The sequence below is a fragment of the Apodemus sylvaticus genome, chromosome 18 (genome assembly GCF_947179515.1).
Source record: "Apodemus sylvaticus chromosome 18, mApoSyl1.1, whole genome shotgun sequence".
Classification (NCBI taxonomy): Eukaryota; Metazoa; Chordata; class Mammalia; order Rodentia; family Muridae; genus Apodemus; species Apodemus sylvaticus.
In genome coordinates, this window is record NC_067489.1 from 45,162,469 (window position 1) to 45,190,448 (window position 27,980).

The 27,980-nt window shown below is 45.0% G+C and overlaps 1 long non-coding RNA gene across 1 annotated transcript in view; it reads left to right on the forward strand.

Annotated features, from left to right (window-relative positions):
• The window catches only part of LOC127668871 (uncharacterized), a 34,288-nt gene extending 23,318 nt beyond the window's left edge, over window positions 1-10,970 (forward strand). Inside the window, exons 2-3 of the long non-coding RNA XR_007974230.1 lie at window positions 4,959-5,057; window positions 9,916-10,970. This is a non-coding gene — a long non-coding RNA (uncharacterized LOC127668871). The remainder of the gene's footprint in view (window positions 1-4,958; window positions 5,058-9,915) is intronic.
• Window positions 10,971-27,980: the final 17,010 nt, after the last annotated feature.

Consider the following 27,980-nt stretch of genomic DNA (forward strand, 5'->3'; position numbering starts at 1 on the left):
CCTGGCACTACAGAGTGGTGTCCTCCTGAGTCAGCAAGCAGACTTAAAAACCTTTGACAATGGAGGGATTCATCTTAGTTGACTGTCTCTGCCCACAGTCACCGTGAGACTTAGGAAAACATGGGTTCTGTCATAAGTTCCAGAAGGAGTGTTAGCAACAGCGGCTAGGTTTCCAAGTGAGAAAAGGGAAGGGAGGAAAGAAGGGAGGGGCTTCGGGTAGGTCAAGTGGCCTGTGGCTAATATCTCCCTTCATAAATTATACGTCAATTAATAGTGGTATTTATCATTTAAAAAAGTAGACCTCTGTGGTGGTTTGAAGATGCTTGACCCAGGGAGTGGCTCTATTAGGAGGTGTGGCCTTGTTAGAGTGGGTGTGGCCTTGTTAGAATGGGTGTGGCCTTGTTAGAGCAGGCATGGTCTTGTTAGAGTGGGCGTGGCCTTGTTCGAGGAAGTGTGTCACCATGGGGGTGGTCTTTGAAGTCCTATGCTCAAGCTCCGCCCAATACAGAAGAAAGCCTCTTCCTGACTGCTGCAGAGGGAGTCCTTTCCTATTTGCCTTTGGATCAAGATGTAGAACTCTCAGCTCCTTCTCCTGCATCACATCTTCCTGGACACTGCCATGCTTCTCACCATGATGATAATCACTGAACCTCTGACACTGTAAGCCAGCCTAGGAATTGTGGCTTCCTGGACAAACTGAGCCTCCTCTGATAGTCTTGGCCAAAGGTTCTGCTTGTATTATTTAAAATAATAATAATAATAATAATAATAATAATAACAACAACAACAACAACAACAATAACCCCCTGGATGTTTAAAAGCCAATTTAAATTGGAGTTTGCAGGCCAATTATCAAAATTATTCTGAAAGAATTCATTACCTGTTTCCGTTTTTTGTTTTATAGAGCGAAGACTCATTTCCTGTTATTTTTTACAAACTGTTTAGCATGGAAAACCTGCAGCTTAAGGACTCTCCACTCCAGGAATTCCCTGCAGGGTCCTGAGTACCTGGTGTTAAAACGACCATTAAGATTGGGCAGCTCTTTCTCCCTGGAGCCCCTGTTAATTTGTATTTAAAGACCTAAACTCGAGTAGAGTTAATATTTACAGGGAGGTAATACATTATTTACATGGACTCTAGACACCAAAACATCTATAAATTCCCATATAGTTAACCTCCTTCTACTTCCTCCTTCCCATACTCATTAAGTCACTTCAAGGCCTGTCCTATGAAGGGGTATAAAGTTCTTTAAATAATTTCACCTGCGGTCCCTGTAAGAGGACGTAGAAGATGGCTGCTGGGTGCCCATTTAACCCGAGGCGCCCTTGTGGCCCGTGGAGCAAGGGGTTCTGGGTAAGATGGCAAAATGGGTAAATGATAAAAATGTGGGAAGAAATGTGTTATTGACATTTTGTCCTTAGCAAGAAATGAATCATCTTTTTCCCCTTTTGTTATTCTTATTCTAGGAGAATCTTCTTATTCTAGATTCCCAGGTCTAAGAGATTTTGGATATGAACAAAGTGAAAAGAAAGGGGAAGTTATGCTGTTTTTACAATATGTGAGTTCAGTAACATGAACGGACAAATTACATATGGCACAGCAATTCTTTGTTTTTGTTTTGTTTTGTTTGAGTGGTGGAGAATGTATTGATAACAGGATTGCTATGTGCAGCCCTGGCTGACTTGGAACTCACTCTGTAGACCAGGTTGGCCTCCTGGTCAACTCAGAGATCTGCCTACCTCTGCTTCCCACATGCTTGGCTCTAAGGTGTGCGCTACCATGCTCAGCTTTGCCCAAGAATTCTTAAGCAATGCTTTAGTAAGTGTCAGGCTTTGCGGTGATGTTTCCTGTACTCCATGCTGCCCACAATGTGCCAGATGTTTGGGAACCCCTAGGCGTCTACCCCAGGTTAAATCCAGCTCAGGCTATAAAATCTACTTGCCTTTGGGGATAGAAACCAAGAGACACTCCTCGACTATGTACATGGCAGAGAGATGTGGGGAGTCAGTTGGTTGTCAACAGCTGGGAACAGTTGACACAGAAGCTTTGTATAAATGTTCTCAACCTCATTATTCATAGGCACCAAAAAGTGAGAACAACTACAATACCTACCAATGGATGAATGCATGACTAAATATAGCATACTAATTTAATGCAATTGTAGGGAACAATAAAAAGAAATGACGTCCTCTTGAGTTGTAACACAAATGAAAATGACCAGTGCTAGGAATGGCAGAAGAGCTATTACTACAGATCCTACATACACTGAAAGCACAGTGAGTGTGTATTAGAAACATCTTTAGACTAGCGAATCAATAGTGTACATGAAATTGGACAAACTTTGATAACAGAAAAACTGGCACAGAAAGTCCACATGACTTTGAATTTATTACACAGAGTAAAAGCACACAAAAAGCCAGTGGTGGTGGTGGTACACACCTTTAATTTTAGCACTCTGGAGGCAGAGGCAGATGGATCTCAGTGAATTCAAAGCCAGACTGGTCTACAGAGTGAGTTCCAGGATGGCCAAGGCTACACAAAGAAACCTTGAAAAACTCCTAAAAAGAAAAAAGAAAGAAAGAAAGAAAGAAAGAAAGAAAGAAAGAAGGAAAGAAAGAAAGAAAGAAAGAAAGGACGGAAGCTCAAAGCTCAAGTTATTTCTCTGGTGAGTCTATCAACTTGTTAAGAAAAATAACTTACTAAATAATAGAGGGAAAAAAACACTTCCAATTCATTATATGAAGCCAGCAAAACCCTAATATTTGTAATTGACGAAACATTTTGAGAAAGAAAAATTAAAGGTCTTTATTTATTATGAATATTAGCACAAAATCAAACTATTAGCTAATCAGGTCCATCAATATAAAGAATAAATATGACAAATAGAATTTTCCCAACAGTACGAAGCAATTTAACATTCAACAATTTGTGTGATTTATCCTATTCATAGAATATAAGAGAACTATTACAGACCATTTCAATAGCTATAATATAAGGGGGAAGTTTAGACTTCATTTATGAGTGGGAAATAGAAATACTAATCAGAGCAAGCTAAAACAAGATAAGACAAAAACAAAACAAAACCAAACCAAAAACTATTAACCAAATTGGAGAGAAGGCACCAGCTTCAGCCTAATAAAAGAGATCTACAAAACCTGGGAACAACACCTTGCTTAGTGGTAAAATATTGGATGATTTCCCCCAAAGATCAGGAACAAGGTAGGATGCTTAATCTGCCCATGTCCATCCAAGGTCTTGCCCTTGCATGAAAAGACACTGAGAAAGAACTCAAATTGGCTTTATTTTCAGGAGTAAATGGTGGTTATTATTCGTGGTGCAGAGTTTAAAATAATCCTTACTAACTGGAGGTCAGCCTGTAGGAACTAGTTCCTGAAGATGCTAAGTTAAAAACTAGTGTCCTTGTCTTGAAGGTTTCAGTCATGGAATAGGGTTCCCACTACACCAAAGGGGCTACATTTATGTGATTATTATACATTTTCTATTTCTACTTTAGATTTTGTTATTGCTGCTGCTATGCATTGGTTTTGCAGTGGTGTCTCACTCTGAAGACTAGGCTGGCCTCAAAGTCAATTGAAATCCACTTGCCTCTGCCTGTTAAGCTTGGGATTAAAGGCACATGGCTCCACACCTTTGGTGTTAAATCTGTGTTTTATAAAGCCACCTGGCTTAGGTATTTTTGTTATAGTAATTAAAAAACAGACTAGTACAGGCATTCTTTTCTCTTGTGCAGCATCTCCTAGATCCATAGTTTTATGAATGTGCCTCTCTCTCCTGGATCCTGTCTGGTATCCTTACCCTACACGGCAAATTCATTGTGGATTAATAATAACCCATGTGGTGGTTTGAATATGCTTGGCCCATGGGAGGGGGCCTTATTAGGAGGTGTGGCCTTGTTGGTGGAAGTGCATCACTGTATAGGCGAGACTCTGAGGTCTGCTGGTACTCAAGCTCCACCCAGGGTGGAAAGAGCCTGCTGGCTTCCTGTAGAGTCTGCTCCTGACTGTCATCGGAACAAAATGTAGAACTCTCAGCTCCTCCAGTACCATGTCTGCCTGCACACTGCTATGCTCCATCATGATGATAATGGACTAAACCTCTGAAGCGTCCCTCCCCTTCTCTCCCCTTCCCCTCTCCTTCCCTCCCCTCCCCTCTCCTTCCCTCCCCTTCCCTCCCCTTTTCTCCCCTCTCCTTCCCTTCCCTCCCTTCCCCTCCCCTTCCCTCCCCTTCCCTCCCCTTTTCTCCCCTCTCCTTCCCTCCCCTCCCCTCTCCTTCCCTTCCCTCCCCTTTCCTCCCCTTTTCTCCCCTCTTCTTCCCCTCCCCTTCCCTCCCCTTTTCTCCCCTCCCCTTATCCTCCCCTCCCCTCCCTTTCCCCTCTCCTCCTCTCCCCTTCCCCTCTCCTCCTCTCCCCTTCCCCTCCCCTCCCCTTCCCTCTCCTCTCCTCCCCGCCTCTTCCATCCCCTCCCCTCCCCTTCCGTCCCCTCCCCTTCTCCTCCTTTCCCCTCCCTTCCCTTCCCTCCCCTCCCCTTTCTTTCCCTCCCATCCCCTCTCCTTCCCCTCCCCTCCCCCTCCCTTTCTTCCCCTCCCCTTCTCTCCCCTTCTTTCCCCTCCCCTCCCCCTCCCTTTCTTCCCCTCCCCTTCCCTCCTCTCCCCTTCCCTTCCCTTCCCTCCCCTTCCCTTCCATCCCCTCTCCTCCCCTCCCCTCTCCTTCACCTCCCCTCCCCTCCCCTTCCATCCCCTCTCCTCCCCTCCCCTCTCCTTCACCTCCCCTCCCCTCCCCTTCCTTTCCCTCCCCTCCCCTCCCCTTCCTTTCCCTCCCCTCCCCTTCCCTCCTCTCCCTTTCCCTTCCCTTCCCTTCCCTCCCTTTCCTTCCTTTCCCTTCCTCAATGAAATGTTTGCCTTTAGAAGGGATGCCTTGGTAATGGTGTGTCTCTTCACAGCAATGGAAACCCTAACTAAGACAATCATGGATAAAGGCAAGCATTATCCATTCTATACACCAAGAAGATAACTCAACAAAGTTAAGAAGTGGAGGAAATGTAAGTAGAATTCTACCTCCCTGTCTATCCCCTTAGCCCTCTGGGCAGTTCCTATCAGCCATCGGGGTTCCGGGGCCAGTTTTGTCTCAGTTGACAGACACTAACTTATTTCTGAAGTCTACTTATCCTTCAGTTCACCCTTTTGTGTTGTTTAAAGTGAGTCAGCCCTGCCGTGCTTGACGAGCTTTTGAACTTGTCTTCGTTTATTCAGTCCACAGCACCTGCAAATCTGTCTGTTTTCGACACGAATTCCTTGTTTTAATGTGGGCGCTTTCATGTCCAAAACAAGGAGACAGTGGTAAATCAGTACTGGCTCCTTCTGGGGTACCAGATAAGCAATTGAGGGGGGCATGCTGTTCTACAAAATTAAACAAGTCAACACAAATCCCCAACATTCACCATCTATACAACCGTGTGCTAAATCAAAGAGCCCCCGTGTTGTCTCCAAGCCACAGCCTGATAAGTAGCATTACATACATTAAGGAAAAGACAGATGTTTCTGGGGAGCTTTTAGCAGAGATAGAAAAGGATGTTGTACTGTGGAAGCCTGGCTTGTGAAATGTCAAACTGGCTAATCCTTGAACTTCTGGATTCTCAGTGGCCAGTTAAATATGTGCAGGAACCTTGAGACTTTGCTCCAAGGAGAGGAGCAGGCGGGGAATGAGCACATTAAAAAAAAAAAAGCGCCAGTGGGGAAAATCTCCTCTGCATAGCACTTTATTATAAACATCTTTAAACACAAAGAGAGGTGCAGTGCGCTATAAACACTACCAACCCCGGCTTGTCATATATTTGATCATATTAGCTTTCCATTTTAAAAGATTTGTTTATTTTTATTCTCAAGCATGCCTGGGGCTTGGGGAGTCAGGCCAGGACATCGAACCCAAGGGAACTGGGGCTGCAGATGTTGTTGAGCCCCTGTGTGGGTGCTGGGACCCGAGTCCAGGTCCTCTGTGGAGTCAGCTCAACTGCCCTCAGATGAGCTTCCTAACACACCAGTCTCCTAATCAAGTCATTTATTTTATTCAATTTACAGCAAAGTATGCCTGGCAATGTAAATCAATGGTAAAAAACTTGCTCAGAAATACCTGAGGCCCTAGGTTCAATTCCCAGTACTGCCAGAATAAATAAATAAACAATAAGGAAAGAAATAGACGAATTGAATAGTTAAGTTACAAATAGTATATCTCTGTAGGAATTTTAGCTTAAGCCTTCCTTTTCCCTGGCCTGCATAACCCGTACATATTTATATTTGTTTAAAGTCTGCCTCTTTTTCTCTAAGGACTTATTTTCTGCAGAGGGGTCCCTCTGGGCTCCTTGGTGAGTCTTCTTTTTTTTTTTTTATAATGACCCTAATGATGTGATGATCCCCAACCATACAAGTATTTTTTTTTTAAGATTTATTTATTTATTATATGTAAGTACCCTGTAGCTGTCTTCAGGTACACCAGAAGAGGGCATCAGATCTCATTGTGGGTGGTTGTGAGCCACCATGTGGTTGCTGGGATTTGAACTCAGGACCTCTGGAAGAGCAGTCAGTGCTCTTACCCGCTGAGCCATCTCTCCAGCCCCCGTGAGTCTTCTTCATAGACCATTTGTATTTATGGATGTCCATTAATGCTGAACTTGCCCAAGGTGGGGAATTGTAGGCCAGGAAGTTACTTGCAACAGTGGGTTTGGGAGTTGGGGGTTGGAGGTTGGGGGCTGCGGGGACAAGGGATATGGCGCGCATGTGTGTGTGCACACACACACACATGCTCACCACTCCAGCACAAGGAACACATATACACATATACACACATACACACACACACATGCTCACTACTCCAGCACAAGGAACACACACACACAAACACACAAACAGTCACACACACAAGTGCTTACCACTCCAGCACACACACACACACACACACACACACACACACACACGCGCGCTCACCACTCCAGCACAAGGATCAGTTGCACCAGTACCTGCTGGTATTTAAGAAGGAGCAACTGCCTGTGGCTGTGTAGTTCTCAGGCTGTCCCCTGTGAGTTTTCTGACATCGGCGGGGACTCTTCCATTTCACCACTGTTGGGAATATATCGTTACATTATTCTCTGGATCCTTACACTGAAAGTAGTCATCAAAAAGAAAAAGCCAGAAAATGTCCTTCCTCTTGGCTCTGATGTTCCTGGTTCTTGAGTTCTTTTATCATGTGTTTGTATGGTGTGTGTGCGCTCACGTATACAATCTTCCATGTGTGTGCGCGTGTGCATACAGAGGTCAGAGGTTAACGCTGAGTGTCTCCCTTCTCAGCTCTCCTCTTTGTTTTACGGAGGCAGAGTCTCTTGTTGAACCTGACACTCACAATTCAGGCAGCCTTCTGCGTTTTCTGCTTCCCAGGGTTGGCTTACAAGCAAAGCTGCCGTGGCTCCCTGACTTTTATATGAATTCTGAGGATCAGAACCCTGGTCCTCGGGCTTGTGTGGCAAACACCTTGTCCACTAAGCCATCTCCCAGCCTGTCCTTGAGTTGACCTTTGAATAGCTTGTGTTTCTTTCTCTGATCATATCAGAGTCATTAAGAACTGGAGAGCCACTAAAACTTTATGCACTCCCCCACCATCACTACTTTTCTCTGGCTTAATGTTTTTCTCCTGGTTCCCCAGGACTCTGTAGCTTCAGTCATGATCTCATCCCAACACTTGTCCTCCAATGCTTCTTTTACTGTGTCTTTCTCATTTCTGAAACGCCCTGTTCTTATGTCTCACACTTTTAAAACCCCCACAGTCTTTACAAGCAGGTTCTATCCCCCTCCCGCCTCCTTCCACCTCCACATGGAGCCGGGAATATCTTTCTTACAGGCTTCGCTGAGGACTGGAGAGGGGAAATGGCAAACTCTGGCACCCCTTTAGTTTTCTGTCTCTTGAACCAACCTGTTTGCCTGAAGGAGTTGATATGTTAGTTCTCCAAATCTAAGCACATCTAGATTCCTTAAAACTAGAGTGTGTGTATGTGTAGGGGGCTGGAGTGGCGGCTCGGTGTCTCAGAGCATCTGCTCCTCCTACAGACGGGATCCTCATTTAGTTACCGGTGTTCATGCAGTAGCACACAATGACTGGTCTTTAGTTCCGGGTGAACTCACACCCTCTTTTGACCTACCAGGGCACCAGGCACACATGAGACACACATACGTCCATGCAGGCAAAACATTTACACACACATATTCAAGTTAACAAAGTCCCATCCTTTCTAAACCATCCATGCCAATCCAAAAGCACGTTAGTTTGTTCTGCTCCACAGAATAAACTATACATTTTGGTGCTTTCACGAGTTAATGATTTTCTTACTGAATGACTGAGCCAAAGCCTTAAACAAAAATAAATAAAAATAAAAACCTCGAAGCATCCTTTATCCTATTCTTTCTCAGCCACGAGACCGCCACCCATAGAGTCCTCTTTCCTTCCAAATAGTTTGCTTTCCTGGAGTAGCTCGTCAAGGCCTGCAGAGCCTGGGCAGCCCCTTGGCACTGCTCTGCCTACCACACCAACAAGCTTTCCCCGTGAGTCAATGGGTGGTTTTTTCTCGTCCTGAACTGGATATTTCTGGCTTTTCTACAAACCACTGGTTTCTTTCTTTCTCAAGCTCTGTTGAGAGAATCCAAAATCGAATGAACACTTCTGTTTGCAAACAGGAAGGTATTTCCTAACTTCAGCAATGTCCCATAATATCTGAAAAGATTATAACTTTGTCCCCAACACCTCTGGACAGTTTCATAGGTCAGTGCGTCTTCTTATCGAACTACGTAATTATTAACCTTCTGTTCTTCAGAGATCCAAGGTTCAGCGATTCTAGGGACTCACTGCCCAGTGCGGTGGAGCTGTACGAATAGTCAGCGTGGGGAGGTACTTTCTGAATTCTGCTTCTCTTTGTAGTTTGTGTTCTTGTGGCCGTGGGAGGACATCTTTTGTGCAGGACATAAATCATCCAACAGAAACAAACTGAGAGGAAGAGGTTTGATTTTTGTTTGTTTCTGGCTCATAGATTCAGAGGGCTGCATTCTGTCCATGTTGTTTGGCTCTGTTGAGTCTAGAACCCACTAAGGAAGACTATCATAGTGTGTAGACGAAGAGGCCGCTTACCCATACAGAGCTTTCAAAGCTACACGTGCAGCACAGTAACCTATTTCTTCCTGCAAGGCTTCCCATGTCCAAAAGAGTCCAAATTAGGACCATCATCAGATGCCAACCAAGTCTCCAATGTATGAACTCATAGGGAGACATGATGGGCATTTCATATTAAGACCACAAAATCCTTAGTTGTTCTTCAGGCCCAGTGATGGAGACAAGGCAGTTTAGGGATGGAAGCACCATGCATATTTTTGTGAGATTTTCTTTTAAACAATATAATAAATTTATTATCTGTATCTGATCCTGAAAGGTCACTGGGTAACTTCCACGTTTGCTTACACTCTAGATTTCAGGGTACTTTACCTTGGCGCCCAACTGTCATGAAAAGATAGTTACTTCTAATGTTTTTTTTCCTGTTTTTCGGCTTTTTAGGCTTCTGTTAAATAAATCATTATTTCCTGCAATCCAAAAAAAATGCACTGTTCATGAGGGCCTTTGAAGCTATATGTGATTCCTTTTTTAACCTAGGAAGGATGAATGAATTGGAGAATAGTGCAAAAGAAAAGGGAAGGTTGACAGTGTAAGGAGACAAGCTCCCTGCTGGCTGGGTGTCCTTGGGTAGGAGAACGGAGGTGCACAGCAGAAATGACGGCTGGGCACTAGGTAGACACAGTGACTCGCTTTGTTTACCAGCACAGTTGGCATGGGCGCCATATTGGAGCTTTCAGTCTCCATCTTGTCTGCAGAGGAGGTGTGGCGAGTCCAGGTTGGGAACTGTTCAGCAAGCAGCCATCCAGACGACACAGGTGTGAACTCAGAGGCCGGAAGCAGCATCATACGCCACAGCCAGAAGGATCAGAAGTTCCGGAGCAGGACATTATTGTGAGCCTGGCTGTGACCCTCTGCTCCATCTCAATGACACGGATGGTAGAGCATTGGGGAACCGTACAGACCCACAATAGACGGTTGCCAGGTAACTAGCAGCTGGAGGGACTGCTGGGCACGATCTTCAGAGCATGGCAGAACCTATGGTGTTGCAGCAGGGAAAGGACTCTTCAATTGGTAGGAGCCACAGAGTCCAGAATTCAGGATTTGCTAAGGAAGGCCTTGGTGAAGGGATGTGATTTTCCAGTCTACACAGCTGCTACTCTAGATCACACGAGCAATTTTAAACCATCCAAAAACACCATCCAGAAATACCAGAAACCGATTCATTGAGCTGTCAAATATGTCTAACAACCAGCACCCCCAAAATAATCCACAGAAGCACCATATATGGTTTCTTTTCTGTGCACGCTCACTGCACAGCTGCTGGAGACAGGCATTAGGCTGCACCAGTGATAGCAGTATTGTGGGAGCCTCCACTACCTTCTGGACTGTTCCCTGAAGTTATGTCTTAGGCACCAAACTCCACTTTCACGCCTTGGGCTATAGAGTTAATGGGCTAGACCTTGGGCAGCACCGGCTTCTAGGCTTACAGCGCAGCATTTTCTCTGACAAATGACTGGCAGTGCTGTGTGGATCCCTTCAGGTGTCAAACCGGAAGTCCTGCTCCTGCACGCAAGCTTGTCCCGCATCCTTCTCCTGAATCCGGAGCCACAGAGTCTTTGATCGCCTCTTTCTGTTGCAAGCATTATCGTGTGTTCATTTCTCAATACCACGCAGAGGAGCTTAAATACCAAAACACCGCCTCAGTTGTCTTGTTCCTGGTCTTGTTTGCAGAACTGAAGACAATGTCAAGTCATAGCTCTTACCCAATAAAAGTTCAGGGTGCAAATTATATTACCCCTGAGTCTTGTAACTTTGCTTTCTCTGTCTCATCTGCTCCCCACACCCATTCCTAGAGCTCAAAAGCTTCCAGAACCTCTGATCTTCCCCAGACATCTGCGCGACCACGTCATGCCTTGTATGTCTCTCTCTCTCTCTCTCTCTCTCTCTCTCTCTTTCTCTCTCTCGGCACTAGGCCCTTGAAAAATGAATTAGCAACTTAGAAGGAAGACTCGTTCTTAACGTTTCTGTCTTGCAGGCCAAAGTTCTGTTCTTATCTGTACCGACTTTCCCATCCAAAAATCCAGTCTCACCTTCCCTGACAAAGAAAAACAACATCAAAACTATAGACTGTGACTGTGGGTTTGATCTGAGAGAAAGCCACAGTTACGATTGGTTTGAAAACATTTTTGGAGCTGCCTGGCTGCTGTCAGCTTGCTGGCTGTGTGACTTTACTGCTCCTGTACACATGCCCAGAGGGATTAACAATGGGAACTATTTTAAAGTCTAAAAATAAAAGTCAGTAAACAAACAATGGGAATTGTCAAGCCACAGTAACTCGCCCACAATTGTATTTCTTTTCCTGACTTCCAATCATTTGTTGCCAGCTCTGAGGACAAACATCAGAGCTGTGATTTGATCCCCTGCCCACCAGCTGGCTTGATGGCATTTGTGTGTTGAACCTGTCAATCATCCCAGACTCCACAAGCCACTAACCCAGGGCTACATTGAGTTTGATTTGCTGCAGGCTTGGGTGTAGTAGTTGGTTCCTCTGTGGACCAAGCCCCAAATCTTTCCTGTTAAGAGAGAGAGAGAGACAGTACAAACAACCCAATCATGAGTGGAGCATTAATTTATTAACCCACAGAGAACCACTAATACAGGAACTATGTCGAAATTACTTTAAAACCGGAGACATTTCCCTTCCAACATCATAACTCAGGGTTCCAGCAATGGAGCCTGCTTAGCCTGGTCAATAGGTTCTTACTGAGAAATGTTGCTAATGGTTTTCTTGCATTGAAATTCCTGTTGTCAGTGGAGTCTCTTTGGTGGCAGCCCTTGAGGTCAGGTCTAAGCTTCTGGTTCTATGTAGGGTCTTGCTGAGGTCTTCGGAGATCTGGACACTTTCCAACTTAAAGGGGGAAAGGGAGAGAGAAGAAAAGGAAGAAGAAGAAGGGGAGGAGGAGGAGGAGGAAAACAAGGAAGAGGGGGTGTTGATGGTCGTCAAAAGAAGAAATCCACTGTAATCTTAGGGCTTTGGTTCCTCTGCCAATTACATTGTCTTTGGGTTCATTTTAAGCACACCTGGAGTTTCTTCCCTCATGTCTCCATGAATGAATAAAGGGCATAGTTTAAATGTTTTCAAAAAGGCACATTGGTAAAGAAAAGACATAAAAAAGATATGGAAAAAGTAGTCAATACCCAAAAGCTAGAGAGTTCCAGAGGAGAGAGATCTTTGAGATAGGCTTTCATTAAGTAGCCCTGGTTAGCCTTGAACTCACAAAGATCTGCCTGCCTCTGCCTCTAGAGTACTGGAGTCAAAGGTCTGCCCACCTTTCCCCAATCTTCAGGCAGATTTTTGATCTTTTACGGAGTTTTTCACTGTGCACACAGTGTATTGCTGTCCCACCAGTGTGGGAGATACTGGCACCTGATGACATCATCTGAGGTGAGATGAGTGCTATGCCGCTGTCCCACCCTTCGGTAAGGAGAGCCCCACTACCTCAGTGCTGTCCCTGTGAAGAAGCCACCACCACACAGGTTCTGACTGTGCTTTTGCGTCTGATAGAATCTTCTGGAAAATGGCTACACTTTCAGTTCTGCTAATGTAAGAACTGAAACAGACAATAACTTATGATCATGACAGACGCCGATAGGCACCCAGGAAATATAAGTTGGCTGGGTGAATGGGAAGCCTTTGCTTTCTCAGATGGATTTCTAAGCACTGCAGTTGTTAGGGTGGCTAATTAAGGAGGCAACTCCTCAGCTAATTAAGGCGGCAACTCCTCAGGGTCTCTTAGACCGAATCTTCTCTCACCTTTGGCTGTATCGTTTTCTCATCTAACCCACCCAAAGTCTCCGAAGGGTGCCCTCTCTGCAGAGTGAAGTACAGATATGCATTAGGGAACACAAATCCTGGCACAGCTGCCTGCCCTGAACTCTCAGACCCAGTGGTAGCCGTTGTTCAGGAAGACTCAGGCGGGAGCAGCCATGTCTGGATGGAATAAACCCCAGAGCATGATGGACTAGGAGATGCTTGGGCAGAGGAGGGTACAGAAGATTGTGTTCAAGTTCGAGCAATATTCTGGAGGTGGGAAACTTGGGCATCACTTCAAGCAATTATGCACAACATAGCGTTTTGCAACCATACATTTGAATTGAACCCTGAATGAGCCTAATTCCATCATGCGGGTAGGGTTATTGTTTGATCTTCTTACAAATAGATAAGGTGCTGGCAAAGTTGGCAGAAACACCTGTGAGTGGTTTGTTGCTATGGAAGCACAGACAGAAAGAACATTCTAGCTTCTGGGATTCGTTGCGATGTCTGTAAACGAGACTGACTCAATAAACGGTAGGAATCTCTAAAACATGATGTTAGGCAACCATTTAAAATGATGCTCCAGGACTGGAGGAATGACTCAGCAGCTGGGACCACTGGCTGCTCTTCCAAAGGACCAGGGATCAATCGCGAGTCCCCACACGGCAGCTGACACCTGTAACTCCAGTTCCAGGGAATCCAACATGTCATCCAGGCGTACATGCAGGCAGAGTGCCAATGTACATAAAAGTAAATAAATCATTCAACATGATATCCCGTATTTATTGACAAGGAAAGATAGTCCCATGACAGACCTGGAGAAAACTCAACAGAGCTACCGAGCTAATCACACCTACTATGACCTTTTTGTAAGAGTAATGCAGTAAGAAATGAGGCTTTAATTTCTTTCTCTAGTTTTCTGTAGTGTGTAACTTTTTAAAAAGTAGATTTCGGAGCTGGAGAAAGTGCTCAGTACTTAAAAGTACTTGATGCAGTCAGGTGGTGGTGGCACATGCCTTTAATCCTAGCACTTGGGAGGCAGAGGCAGGTGGATTTCTGAGTTTGAGGCCAGCCTGGTCTACAGAGTGAGTTCCAGGACAGCCAGTGCTACACAGAGAAACCCTGTCTTGAAAAAACCAAAAAAAAAAAAAAAAAAAAAAAAAAAAAAAAAAAAAAAAAAAGAGTACTTGCTGCCTTTGCAGAGACCCTTAGTGTGTGCTGAGAGGGAGGTCTCTGGTCCCTTCCTGTTCTTAGGTCACTGGTCTGGCTGGATGAGGGCCCCACCCTTATGACCTCACTTCACCTTAATTGCCTCCTTAGTGGAGCAGATGACAAATACGTACTGGGGACCCAGGACTCAACATACATTCTGAGAATACAATGCAAACGATAACGTGCAACGATTACCAACTTCATTCCCAGGAAAGACTTGAAATTAAAAATTGCAAATCAGACATGTTTTTCCCCTCGTTTTACACACACACACACACACACACACACACACACACTATACACACAATGCATAATTGTGACCTAATGTTGGCTGTCTGAAGACTTCTAAACTCCTCTGCCCTTCTGTGGACTCCCTCTTCCTTTAATGTCCAGTCAGCCTTTCTCGAGATCTTTGCCAATGTATAGAAAGAGAAACAAATCTTTCCAACCCAAAAGTCCACATGTTTTCTTTGTAAAATATTTTTATGTATTTTATGTGTATGAGTTTGTTTTTTTTTTTTTTAACAGACCTATGTCTGTCTGTGCACACTTTGCGTGCCTGGTGCCTATGGCGGCCAGACGTGGCCATCAGGCCCCCTGAAACTGAGCTATAGATGCTTGTGAGCTGTCATATGAATGCTGGGAATTTAATCTCCTCTGGAAAAGCAGTGAGTTACTCTTAACTACAGCGCCATCTCTCCTGCCCCTACACATACTTTCTTAAGCCGGAGTGTGACTTGGAATAAAACATTTTTCTCACATATAAGAATTATGTAGCAACTTCTTTTTTAAAACAAATAATAGTATGTTCCTCTTTCTCTTATGTATGCAGATAATGGGATTTTAGCCATATCTGTGTGATAGTTGCTACATTTCGGTACACACTCGATTATAAGTATATATCCACGGTTCCTCTTTTCAAGACATTGGAAGGGTCAGTTTCTTAAAGTCTGTTCCCATTGCTTCTGTACAAGATTCAGAGTCTGAGAAGCCAAACCAGACACATGGCAAAGTATTTTAGGGTTTGGCACAGGAATTTTGTAAGAAATTTCAAAGCATCTATGTCCCAACGGCTATTTGCAGACTAGAATCTGGAGCCATGGAAACTAAAAGCTTCCATTCCTCATGGGGTTGTAACACAGCCCTTGAAGAAGTTTCACCTTGAGAGGTATAGGCCTTGCTGATTGTTACAGCCTCTTCCTGAGGGCAGATGCCCCACCCTGGTGTACAGGACCCCAAATCCAGAAAGAAGCTGGTGTCCTTTGAGACTCCCCTAGGGCGTTCAGGCATGATTTACTCTCTTGTGTCCCAAGCTATGACTCTACGGCTGGCTTCACTCTGGTGTCCCCTGACAATTAAATAAATCTCACCCCCATCCCCTGCGACCTGCCTTTGACTGCCCTGAAAACATTTCTTGGAGCACACAGCAGAGTTTGTGCTGAAGCACTCAAAACACACTATTGGAGCAAGCATAAATATGGCCTCCAAGTCTTGTCCAGGAAACTCGATGGACTTACTGTGGGCATCCACGTCCTAGAGGGACATTTATGGCAATAGTGAAAAGGCCAGTTAATGGCCCCATTTGGAACAGCCATTTTGTACCATAAATACATTTCCTCAAATAAATCTGCTGATTACCCTCACACTGGCCAGACATTCCCGCCAAGCTCCAAATGCTACAAAAGACCCAGCATAATTGGATCTACATCATGGGTTGCAGATGAAATACAATCTGTGTGTGTGTGTGTGTGTGTGTAGGGGGGGTTCCTTAAGAAAACTGTTGCACTAGTGAAGAAAAACTGGGGGCACATGCAGGGGTTTGGGGTTATCTTGCAGGAGGACTGACTTAATATCAGCCAGTCATCTCCACAGAATCATAAGGACTGTTTCTGGAAAAAATGGGTCACAATTCAAGACCCTCACAAGTATCTTGCAAATATTCTCAAGACCACAAAAGAAAGCAAAGTCAGTTTTCTTTTAGAAACAGTAAGGATGGGGGTGGGCAGTTAGATGCCAGGCTGTTAACTATTCCGAGGCCAGGTTATTTAAAACTCCTTCAGGGTATTCTTTTTGGCGTTTAGGATGAAATTCAAATCCTTCAGCTTGGCAGAAAAGATTCATCCTGGCTAGCTTTCTGCCCCAAGGAGTCTCTGGTGAGCTGCTCCAGCCATGCAGAGCCATCTGCAAATGTTTCCTGTTCCCTGGGGTCTTTTCTTTCTTCCTCTAGTGAAAGATTATTTTACACTTGGGTTCCCTTTATCATTCTGGATTCATTCATTTGCTTGCCGGTGTTGATCACCTGGTGTGCCGGACCTGCATCCCTGTGATAGGCATCAGAGGGATGAAATCAACATTTTTTTGACAAATAGGATTGAGTACTTAGTTCCTACCAGGAGCCATGTTTTATTCTCAAACATCTTGCATGGTTTACCGCCTCGGGCATCCCGACAGCCTCTCAGTGTAGGGTTTGGTAGCGGCCTCATCCTATAGCTAAGAAAATGAAGGCATAAAAGACTGGAGTAACATTTTCAAGCAAGATACAAATAAGTGTCAAGGTCAGAAATTCAAGCCTTACAGTAAACTGCTAAGTCTCTGTCCTGGCTGGTTTTATGTCACCTTGATACAAGCTAAAGTCATTTGAAAGGAGAAAATCTTGATTGGGAAAAGGGTTCTATAAGATCCAGCCATAAGGCATTTTCTTAATTAGTGATTGATAAGGGAGGTCCCACCCCATTGTGGTTGGTTCCATCCCTGGACTTGTGGTCCTGGGATCTATAAGAATAGAGGCACCGGGCGCACGCCTGTAATCCCAGCACTCTGGGAGGCAGAGGCAGGCAGATTTCTGAGTTCAAGGCCAGCCTGGTCTACAGAGTGAGTTCCAGGACAGCCAGGGCTACACAGAGAAACCCTGTCTGGGGGGGGGGGGGGAATGGAGGCTGAGCAGGCAGCACCCCTCCATGGCCTCTGCATCAGCTCCTGCCTCCAAGTTCCTGCCCTGTCTGAGTTCCTGTCCCAGCTTCCTTCGATAATGGACTACAATGCAGACATGTAAGCCAAATAAAATAAACCCTTTCCTCCCCAACATACTTTTTGGTCATGGTGTTTGGTCATATCCATAGAAACCTTAACTAAGACACTCTTGGGACCCAAATGCAGGCCTTCATGACCATGCTTTATCCGCCAAGCCACCTCCTTAGGCTGGCTCCCTTTTAAAAACAACTTTAGTTAGCATGCAAAACACTGGGCTTCACAGTGACAGTTGTGTGCACATTGGTCACTGCCGAACCCATGTTTCTAAACAGCGCGCTACAGGGAATGGATGCACAGGTAAAAGACATATGATGAAAGATGCTGTTCTTGATGCTAGTTTTAGAACGTACAGTGAGAAAAGATGCTTCAGTTTGTGCTCACACGTGAGACAGTCCTTACTCAAGCGACCTTGATACCTATCTAAGTATTGTGACTGAAGGGCAGGCCTGGGGAAGGGGTCAGTGGCATGGAGTATAGTCACACAGTACTCCTCCGATGATGTCCTTGTTCCGTTGACCAATCATTAATTCATCCCCCTTAGGGTAAACTGTAGAATAGCAGTGTATTAGTTTGGGTTCTCTAGAGTCACAGAATGTATGGGCAATCTCTATATAGTTAGGGAATTTGTCGATGACTTACAGAATATAGTTCAACTCCCCAAAAATGGGCAGCAGCAGCTGTGGATGGAAGTCCAAGGATCTAGCAGTTTCTCAGCCCCACGAGGCAAGTAGGCAAGGAAGAGTGAGTAAATCTTCCTTCTTCCAATGTCCTTATATATCTCCAGCAGAAAGTGTAGCCCAGATTAAAGGCTGTAGGTCTCCAACAGAGGGTGTGGCCCAGATTACAGGCGTGTGGGTCTCCAACAGAGGGTGTGGCCCAGATTAAAGGCGTGTGCCTCCATGCCTTTAATCCCAGATGATCTTGAACTCGAGATCATCTGGGTAGGTATTGAGTCCCTGTGCCAAACCATAAATTATAGTGCTGCATATCATGAGTGTTTTGCACACACACACACACACACACATACACACAGGGGTCCGATCAGTCACAGGTCATACAATCAGAGGCTCCAAAGCATCTGTCTTCCAGGAGAGATTAGTCTCTCAGAAATGAGTACGGTGGAGCGAGGAGTGAGAAGGTCAACCCAGAAGTGACCCGGCTCCACAGGGCTTTCCTCTAGTTCCACCCGGATGTGAAAAGCCAAGGGAGGGAGAGGCTGGAGGGACACACAGATGCGGCTTTGGAAAGGGTGAGGGTTTGCCTTGCGAGAAGAGGAGACATGTATGGGTCACGGTTACTTAGAACGGCCCTCCCTCCCTCCCTCCCTCCCTCCCTCTGTTTCTCCCTCCCTCCGCCCCTCCCTCCCTCCCTCCGTCCCTTCATCTCTCTCTGCCTCCCTTCCTTTTCCTCCTCTTTCTTTTTTGTGACAGCATCTTTTAAAGCCCAGGCTGGCCTCAATTTGCATGTATGAGGGTGACCTTGAGCTCCAATCTCCTTGCCTCTATTTCCCAAACACTGAGTTTACAGCCATGCATCACCACGCCTGGTTTACGGCCCCCTGGGTATCAAGCACACTAGACAAGCCCTCCACCAGCTGGACTGGCTATATCCCGAGCCCTACGGTGGACTCTTTCTGAGGGTGGAGCCAGTCATTAGAATGTAGGTTTTATTTTTAAATTTTATTCCCTGGGCTGGGAATGTATCTCAGTGGTAAGTGTTTGCCTGATGCTCACAGTCATGGGTTCAATCCCTGGTACTGGAGGGGTGGGGTTCAAATTTTAACTTCTCTTTCCTATAGTTTCTTTCTTTCTCTCTTTCTTTCTTTCTTTCTTTCTTTCTTTCTTTCTTTCTTTCTTTCTTTCTTTCTTTCTTTCTTTCTTTCTTCTTCTTCTTTTTCTTCTTCTTCCTCCTCCTCCTCCTCTTCCTTCTCCACCTCCTCTTCTTCCTCCTCCTCCTCCTCTTCCTCCTCCTCCTCCCTTCTTTTACTGATTAGATCCATGAAGTGCTTTTATTAGGGCAAGCTGGTTTAAATAAAGCAGAGAATTTAAATTAATTTTTTCTTTTCTTTCTTTTCTTCTTCCTCCTCTTCTTCCTTTCCTTCTCTCTTTAATCTTGAATGGATGTCAACTTTCTCGTTCAAAGGACTTACATTTTATGAATGAACAAATGGCCTCCTTGGAATTTTAAACCACCCTTTCAGGTTGCGTGGTAGCGCTGAGTAGACCCCTCTGAACCTTTGTCTAACCCTTTATGTGCCCAGCGTGGGGAGCTTCGGAGCCGCCTGTGGTACATTTTAATTTTGGATGCCAGCACTTTTGAAGTAGTAGAGGGCCACTCTGAGATCGCAGACTAGGCTGTGGAAGCAGTTCACGGAGATCCACTTCCTCCGCCTCCGTCATAAACCCTCCTAATGAGGTTAAATCTGAGCCCTGCACAGTTACCTGTTTGCTGTGCCTCCGCGGTCTGTCCAGATAGATGAGGATGACGAATCTGAACGGATTATTTAATCAGGATTGGGTCAGCTCATTGAGAGAGCGTATGGCGGAGACCCAGAAAATAATCATAATTCACTCACGATAAGGTCAGTGCTGTGGACTAAATCACAAACTCTATAGTTAGAACACTCCTCCCATACACAGCCTTGTCTATTGCCGGTGTGTTCTTAATCAGTTCTTCCGAACAATGCACTCTCTATTTGAAGGGCTCGCTGCTTTAATCTCAGACAATAATAGTCATTCACCCACCCAGCCCAGGAGCTGCTTTCTCCTAGCTACTAAAATTCCTTAATTGGAATCACCCTGTCATTGACCTAAACCATCCATTCAGGGACTTTCAGACGTGCCTCCTGATAACCTTGGGATAGGGTGGCACCTGTTTTTCTCTCCTTTAAGACCCTTCTCCATTTCAGAAAGCTTCCCCTGACACTCAGAGAGATTCCATGTGTCTTCTCACTCACAATGAACAGATTCGGATTCGGTAATAACGCCTGGGGCTCCAGGACCTTGGACTTCAGGCCAAGCAAAAATCTTTATCCTTTATTGGTGGGAGTATAAGTTAATATAGCATTGCAGGAGAACCTTGTCAGACTATGTGTCAGGAGCTCTGACCAAAATTACTAATGAATGCTACAGAATTATCACTTGATGTTAACTAGTAACATTAACCGGTATTTTAGATTATTTGTTCAAATGAATCTTTTCCTAGAAATTTATCTTAAAGAATCATGGCTGCATCAAGTAATTTGATGACAAAGATGTCCCCTGTTTATGAGTGAAAAGCTGAAGCAACCTGGATGCATAATTGCAAAAATGTGGATAATTAAGTTGTACATTATGAATACATTTTGGTGGCACACACACACAAGGAGCCGGTTTAACGTGATAACGGAAGGAGTGACTTCAGTTTTCAGTCAGAATTGGAAGCCCAAAGACAAAGTAACAGCTTAGGCCAAACATCAGCTGGGCTGTGATCAGCCAGCCCCTGGACCAAAGGGATGTGAAGTGGAGTGGGAGCACCGAATGTGGCGGCACCAAATGTGGGAGCACTGAACGTGGGAGCACCGAATGTATAACAAGAGAATAGTCAAGCTGAATGGTGGTGGAGCACAATTTTAATCCTGGCACTCAGAAGGCAGGCAGAGGCAGAGGCAGAGGCAGAGGCAGAGGCAGAGGCAGAGGCAGAGGCAGAGGCAGAGGCAGAGGCAGAGGCAAAGGGACAGATGAATCTCTGAGAGTTTGAGGCCAGACTGATCTACAGAGCTAGTTGTAGGACAGCTGAAGCTACACAGAGAAACCCTGTCTTGGGGAGAGAATGACAGAGACAGAGACAAAGACACAGAGATAGACAGAGAGAGACAGAGTCAGAGACACAGACACAGAGACAGACACAGAAGCAGAGACAGAAAGTTTTGATAAGACTTGGGAAGAGTGACCAACTGTCAACGGTCAGTCAGCTGGGGGACCCAAGAACCTCACAGATCACAGTCCAGGGGAAATACGTGCTCATCTCTCCCTTCATCTCCCAGTGCTGGTCTCTGAGCTAACGACACCCATGAAGGGGCACAGGCCCTGTGACTGACAGTCACCAGGCCAGAGGGAGATGAGGGGAGGAACGAAAGAGTAGAAGACTTCCCAGATGAAGTGGCTGGGGGGCGTGGGGATAGCACACGAGTATCTGCGACTCCCACAGCGACTTCCCACAAATACAGAGATTTAAAGCATAAGGATTTACTCCTCCCTAATTCTAAGGCCCAAAGTCAAGGCCTTGGCAGGTCTTACTCTATTTTACATCCCACTCCTTGCTCCTGGTGGTTCCCAGCAAGCTGTGGCATTTCTTGGACATGTCTATATGTGCATATGAACATATGTCCAAATATGTCTCCCCCGAAACCTGTGTTGAAAACAGTTCTTAACACAACAGCATTACAAGGTAGATTTTTAAGATTAGATATATTCTTTATTTACATTTCAAATGATTTTCCCTTTCCTGGTTCCCCCCCCCCCCAAAGTCCCATAAGCCATCTCCCCTCCCCCTGCTCCCCAATCAACCCCTTCCCACTTCCCTGTCCTAGTGTTCCCCTACACTGCTGCATTGAGCCTATCCTTTTTAAATGATATTATATTATATTATTTTATATTATTTAATTACATGTACGTAGGGGAGTGGGGCAGTTGTCCTTGGAGGCCAGAGGCAACAGGTCAGCCAGAGCTGATGTTACAGGTATCATGAGCTGCCTAATGTTGGAGGTGGGAATTGAACTTGGGTCATCTACAAGAGCAAGAAGCACTCACAGCTGCTCAGCCCTCTCTCCAGCCCTGTGAGGGGAAGCTTTGGGAAGGTGGTGGGCCATGACACTGTCCTCACCACTAAACTAATGAAGGCTTTTAAAGAGCTTGGCGCTGGGTTTTGTGTCTCAGAAGCTCGCCTGCCCTCGCCTTTCCCCTCCACTGCAGGATGGCACAGCAAGGTGGCCCTCCGTGCCCTCCTCGCCCTCCGTGCCCTCAGTCCCGATCTCTTGCCTCTAAACCTTCAGCCAAGCAGGTGTCTGGCCATTGTGAGTTATGCAGTCTGTGGGGTTCTCAATATCAAGCAGAGTAAGAAAAATAAGAAAAATCTGATTTTTGATTGTTTGTTTTTGTTTTTTTCGAGACAGGGTTTCTCTGTGTAGTCCTGGCTGGCCTGGGACTCACTCTGTAGACCAAGCTGGCCTCGAACTCAGAAAAAAAAATGTGATTTTCTTATCTGTCTGCAGTGGATCCTGTCTTTAGAAAAAACAATATTTATTTTATCTGCTTGAGTGTTTTGCTTACATGTATGTATCTCTGTACGCCACATGTGTGCCTGGTGCCCGTGGAAAAGAGAAATGGTGTTGAATCCTCTGGAACTGAAGTTATGGATGGTTGTGAGCTGTCATTCAGGGACTCGAACCCAGGTCCTCTGAAAGAACAACTGCTCTTACCCCTGAACTACCTCTGTAGCTGCTCCTCCATTTCTCTTCATGCTACTGGATTTGAGGACCACATGAGTAACTCAAGAGCTCACCTTTCTTATGTCTTCAAAGACCCTTCTTCCAAGTAAGCTTGCTTTCCCAAGGGCTGGATGGACAGCTTCTTTTGGTGACCATCATTAAACACAGGCAAGCAACTGATGTCTGGCCCAGTTGTAAGATGTCCGTGCGGACACAGACAAGGAGAACAGACATAAATGGTGAGTGAGCTCTTACTTGTTTTTTCTTCAGGAAAACTACACATCCCGATATGTCCATAATGGTGCTCTCTGCAATAAGAGAGTTTTAATTTTTAATTTATTTGTACTTCCCACTTTTAAAAGGGGTTGGATGTTTTAAAATATTTTGATGTAGCTGGGCATGGTAGAAGCAGAGGCAGGCATAGCTCTGTAGGTTCAAGGCCAGCCTGGACTACAGGGAGTTCCAGGACAGCCAGAGCTGTTGCACAGAGAAACGCTACTCTGAAAAACAAAACAAAACAAAAAATTGATAAAATAAAATAAAATAAAATAAATTGAGTATAGGAATATAAATTGAATATTCAATTACTTTAGTGCAGGAAAAAGTAAAAAACAAACAGAGGCCTGAACTTTGTAACCTTGGTGTTTGGAGGGAAGGCTGATGGGGGGGGGGGGATATACAGAGTTCCTGGGCTACATAGCAAGGTGCTAGGGAGATGGCTCAGTAAGTAAAATATCAGCCATGCAAGTGTGAGGTCCAGAGTTCAAATCCAGAACCCCCACATAAAAAACCCAGTGCAGTAGCATTGCCTATAATCTCATCTCTGAGGGATATTGACAGGAAGTTTCCTGGAAGTTGCCAGCCAACCCCTTGAACAAACTAGTGGACTCCAGGTTCACTGAGAGACCCTGTCTCAAAAAATAAAGAGGAGAGGAACTGAGGCAGGCACTTCATGCCAACTCTGGCTTCTAGGTACTTACACGTGCATGGGCATTTATATACACATGTGCACACATATGATCATAGACACACATGCACACCACAGGAATAAAAGAAAGAGTAACGCAAGTAACCGAAGAGAAAGAATGAAAATAAAAGTAAAAATAAGAATACATTTAAAAGCCTGATAATATCTAGGGCTATGATCTGTGTGAATGAATAAAAATTTGCCCACGGGCTGGAGAGATGGCTCAGCAGTTAAGAGCACTGACTGTTCTTCCAGAGGTCATGAGTTCAATTCCCAGCAACCACATGGTGGCTCATGACCACCTGTAATGAGATCTGATGCCCTCTTCTCGAGTGTCTGAAGACAGAGACAGTGTACTGAGATACATAAAAATAAGTAAATATTAAAAAAAAGGAATTTGCCCATATATATAAGTTAAAAAGTGAACACGTAATATAGTAGTCTGTGAATATGGTCAAATCATAAAATTATGTGCATTATAATTGGACCCCGGCTTCCTTCCTGATGATGTGAACAGAAGCGGACATTTATGCTTCCTTTTGAAAACACAAAGCAATCTGACTGTGTCCTGTACAGCCCCCCACCACCTGCTTTTGTTCCTTCCCAATAAAGAAGAAAGGCTTCATCTTAGCTTTGACAGAGCTGATTAATTTTATTCGTCGGCTTGAGTCGGAGGAAGAAGCGAGGGCTTGCGACTCCCATGCCTACAGGGGTCATAACGCTCTGACACACACTTGGTCCTCAGCCACATGGGCGGAGCCAGCTTTCTCAGCCCTAATGTGTGCACCCTGCGGAGCTGGCTCTGGTGCTGGGCAGACCGTGGGCTCGGGCGGAAGTCCTTCAGTGCTCCTGGCAGAGTTCAAACTCAGTAGATAGTCTGATCTTTAGACAGCTTCTCCGTCCAATGGGGTCTGCTCCATGTGGTATCATTTCAAAACCTGTCAGAATCGCATCAGGTGAGCGGCTTCGACTTATTAAAAGTTTGTGTCTTTCCTTCCTCTCACCTTGCAGATTGGTGAGGGAATAATCCTCACTACGATCTGCGCAAAGATCAAGCAGAACAGGAGAAAATGGCTTGGTGTTTAAGAGTGGTGACTGTTCTTTCACAGGCCCTGGGTTTCATGCCTAGCACCAGCAGGGTGGTTTATACTGGTCTATAAGTCCCATCTCCGGAGACCCAATATCGTCTTCTGGCCTCCATGGGTGCATGGATTGCACAGAGACACATGTAGACACAACACTCAAATACATTAAAAAAATAAATAAGGCAGAGCCCTGACCTGCATAGTTTCAGGACTGGAGAAGCCAGGCACTTTGCACAAAAGAACACAGACATGAGAGGTCTAAACTCTGGGCCTTCTTTGAGCACAGGATAGGAAAGAGTTGAAGAGAGCAAAAGGCAGGAACTTGCAATCCCAGCCTTGATTCGTCTACATGCCAGCCTGCATGGTCCACACCCCAGTGGAAGGGACTCTCTCCTTCCCAGGGTTTTGGTTTTTTTCACACAGTGTAGTCATATCCAACTTCATCCTAATGGATGAACAGATTTTGCATCCCATTAGAAGAAGGTATTTAAATTTTCTCAAGGCTAGGTCCCTGTGACAGAGCACTTTCCTGGCGTGTGCGAGGCCCAGGATTTGATACTTGACATTACACATACACAAAAGAGAAGTTATTCTCGGTTTTAAATTCTTATTTTTCCCCAATGGTAGTATGTAAAACATTTAAAGTAGCTCTCTAAGCAGAAACGTCACCTTCTTCATCGCAGTCACATACTGTTTATTTACAGCAGGGACAGCAGGCTGAGGTAGGCATGCAGGGGTGCGTGCAGACCTGGGAGCCTCTTGGATCAAGTAGGAAGCACAGTCATGGGGCTCTTTGTGTCCCTTCAGTGGGTGAGGCAGGTAACAGGACCAGAGGAGGGAAGGGACTTCCTGAAGTCACATCCTTAGAGAAGAGGTGTGGCTCTCCACCTGCCTTGGAGGCTTACTGACACTCCAGTTCTGCCCAATGTGGCGGTCACCTAGGGACTGCTCTGTCGCTGCCCTGCTCTGGCCAGTAAAGCTGGGCACCTGTCTAGGACTATGTTGCCTGCTTCTGTATCTGTATACCCCATCTGCCCCCAGCAGAGTGTAACTCCATTAAATATCACATCCTCATACCACCAAATAGGGGTATGGCAAAAAAGCTATTTTGAAGGAAATTCATTTGATAGCTTAAGAGGAATCACTTGTAATGACTTTCATATTAGGTGAACCAATTACTTAAAAAAAAAAAATCACAAATGGGGCTGGAGAAATGGCCCAGTGGTTAAAGCACTAGCTGTTCTTCCATGAGACCCGAATTCAGTTCTTGGTATCCATGTTAGGGAGCTGACTATAACAGTCCCATTCCGTGAGATTCCACGCCTTCTTGTAGCTTCCATGGGCACCCATACACATTAAGCTTGTACAAGCAGAGGGACACTCACAACACATGTATACATAAATAAAAATTAAAATAAATGTTTATTTAATTTTAGGAGGAAGTGGTGGGGGACAAGGAAGAGAAATATACATATACATATACATGTATATATGCATATGCATATGCATATGCATATACATTACATATACACATACACATACAGATACAGATATACATATACATACACATACATATACATGTACATATACATATACATATATATATAAAACAAATATATACCATACACACACATACATATATTTGTTGTTTGTTTGCTTGCTTTTTTCGAGACAGGATTTCTCTGTGTAGTCCTCACTGTCCTGGAATTCACTCTGTAGACCAGGTTGGCCTCGAACTCAGAGATCCTCCTGCCTCTGCCTTCCAAGTGCTGGGATTATAGGCCTGTGCCACCATCACCCAGCAAGAAGCAATATTTTTTTTTAAAGGTTGTTATGCTCTGCTCCTGGGTTGCTGAAATGTCTTCCCTCTGTCTTCCACCTTGAACCCAGAGAGGAAGTGGTAGGAGCAGAGGCTTTTATACATAAGACAGAGCCATGCCTCACTTGAAGGTCCCATCCTCCAAGTCAACCTGTGGCCCCAACCCCTTGGGGAAAGGTGAAAGGACCTTGTCACAGGGCTCACCTAAGACCATCTGGAAAGCACAGATACTTAAACTGCGATTCACCACAGTAGCAAAACTGCAGTTATAAAGTAGTAACAAAAATAATTTTATGGTTAGGGTTCAGGAGAAACTGTATTAAGCCAAGCCAGGCAGGATGTTGAAAGATTAGTGGGTGAGTGTGTATTTATGTCTTTGAAGGAGAAGCAGCATGGTTAAAGTGAACACAGATCGTGTTTCATCACTCCCTGAAGTAAGAAACTGTTTCCTTTAAATGACTAACCACCAGCCCAATCGTGTGTGGTAAGAGACGGCTGTTCTACAATGTAACTTATTCACCCCTGCTCTCCATCTTGCACGGGAATACGCATAAATCAGCAGAGGCTGTAAACTCTTGTGTGCTCCCACTAACTGTTCTTGTCTGTCTCAGGCCTTGGAGTCAAACCCACACAGTTGACATCACAGACGTACACTCACAGGGGTCAGGCAGGTCATATGGCTAAGAAAAGTGAGACAGAGGCATCTATCCATCCGTGCCTCCCCTCCATTTGTAGAATGGCTCTCAGAACTTATAAATACAAATACACATTTTCCTGTGTTTTTTTGTTTGTTTCTTTAGTAGAAAAATGTGCTCCCTTCCGATTTATCTTTTTTTTTTCTGCTTCAGCTGAAGATCCGAGTACCAAGCAGAGATAGATCTCTGGGCCCTGAAACAGGCATAACTCTAGACTCTACTTTAAAATGAGAAATGCAATATTGAGACGTACTCATGAGCAGTTCCTCTTTGCTGTCTTTAGATTGCTCTGTTGTCCCTGTGTGCACAGGCATGAAATCAAAATGAGTAGCATTCCGAGGAAACACAGTCCCCCGGTTGTCAGATAAATGCGTGCAGTCTTGCTTTTGCAAACGCTTGTGCCATTGAGTTATCTCACTGTGTCCCTTCGATTTGGCAGGAGGTGCCAGACTGTATCAGGGCCAGGGATGTGTTGCACACCCAAGACTTAGCATTCGTCAAACACCCATCTCCTTTCTCTTTGAGGCATCCCTGGTGCTTTGCAGCTGATACATTCCACTTCACATAAACTCGGTAGAAAAGGGAGATGCTGTGTTTACAGCAGGGTGTGTTGATTACAAATGGTATTTCAAATAGGAGCAACCTGTGGTTTAGACAAGATGGTCACGGGAACCGGATCCACTGCTCACAGGTTCTGGTTCGGCACGTTTCACGCTTGTTTTGCCTCAAGC